This window comes from Procambarus clarkii, chromosome 50 (genome assembly GCF_040958095.1).
Source record: "Procambarus clarkii isolate CNS0578487 chromosome 50, FALCON_Pclarkii_2.0, whole genome shotgun sequence".
NCBI classification, from domain to species: Eukaryota; Metazoa; Arthropoda; class Malacostraca; order Decapoda; family Cambaridae; genus Procambarus; species Procambarus clarkii.
This window is the reverse complement of record NC_091199.1, coordinates 19,300,080-19,301,538: the sequence shown is the minus strand read 5'-3', so window position 1 is coordinate 19,301,538 and position 1,459 is coordinate 19,300,080. Positions and strand designations below refer to the sequence as shown.

Sequence of the window (1,459 nt, the reverse complement as noted above, 5' to 3'; positions counted from 1 at the left end):
TCTGTTTAGCACATTATCTCCCTCTCCCCCACCCGCCGCCCTCTATAACCTGTCCACTGGACTAACTCCCTTCCCCCGTCCCCACGCACACTAAATAATATGGGTGTTCCCCGCAGGGTGAAGTGTGGGACAGGAGGGGGCCAGGTCCAGCCCCGCCTGGGGCCTGGCTCACCCCCACCTTCTCGATGGGGACCCACGAGGCTGAAAATGAACAATTGACGACGTGTGGGTCCGTCCTGGGGACCCAAAAATATATATATATGCTATTTTTAGGGTCACGTCCTTGTGTGATCTTGAGTACCGTTACTTGGACTCATCACGAATGTAGATTTCATGATTTCTTTTTTGGTTGCTTCCTAGGGGTTGTGTAACAAAAAGGAGGCCTGGTCGAGGACCGGACCGCGGGGACGCTAAGCCCCGAAATCATCTCAAGATAACCTCCCTACGATTAAGGGAGGTCAGGTGACTCTTAGGGTGAGATGAACATACTTATAAATGTCTTCTGATCCTGGATGTTGTCTTACTACACCTAAAGATGTTACAATCCTGAGGCAACGTTGAAGAGTAAGATGGAAAGATTAAGTGACTGAATCTTTTCATTTTGATTGTTGGACGTCTGGTGATGACTGTGACGTATTCAGGTATGGTAAGGTTACCTGTGTCGTGACTTAAGTGTTTCTTCATTCTCTAAAGGGTAGAAGATATTAACGTAGAATAGAAACTATCCGTAAGAAAATTAACATATTAGCTCATATATATATATATATATATATATATATATATATATATATATATATATATATATATATATATATATATATATATATATATGTATATATATATTAAGATTATCCCAATACCAAGCGAATTGACGTTTGCCTTTCCTTTGGACAATTCCAGCATCGTGGAGAGAGGGGACCCGCTGCATGGGTGACAGCTTACCCTGGCTTTGCGCCCCGGAGAGATCACTTCTGCCTCGACAACCTGAGCGCAACTCCATAGTCTCCCGAGACTGCCGGATGCCTACTATCTATCCACTTTATCTATCTATTTGATAAAGGATCAAAGTCTATCTCATAACCACTACCACCGCCCTCATACCTCTTCCTCTCATAGACTTAAAATCTTGGAAATCTACTCATGTTTGTTTTTAATTAAACCCAAACTGATATTACTAGCTTTGCCTTCCTCGTTATTTACGCAAAAATAAACTAGAAAAAAAATTAACTGGATTAATTTTCTCTAAATTACGTTCACCTCTCCCGTTTGTGTTTCATTAATATCTCAACAATTTCAGTGTGGCTCGCCTGTGCTGCATTAGCGTTTCAATTTAAAGTAAATATGTTGAAGACTTTTATCGTAGCAAATTCACACATTTCCTTGTGAATTATTGCTGTAAGTTACAGCTGAGTCCGACAAGAATTAAGCTAAAAACAAACTTAAATATTCCTAGGCCTAG

At 41.1% G+C, this 1,459-nt stretch overlaps 1 long non-coding RNA gene across 1 annotated transcript in view; it reads left to right on the top strand.

The window, feature by feature from the left end:
- Window positions 1-1,227, top strand: part of LOC138351622 (uncharacterized) — a 54,903-nt gene extending 53,676 nt beyond the window's left edge. Inside the window, exon 5 of the long non-coding RNA XR_011222611.1 lies at window positions 901-1,227. This is a non-coding gene — a long non-coding RNA (uncharacterized lncRNA). The remainder of the gene's footprint in view (window positions 1-900) is intronic.
- The last annotated feature ends 232 nt before the right edge of the window (window positions 1,228-1,459 follow it).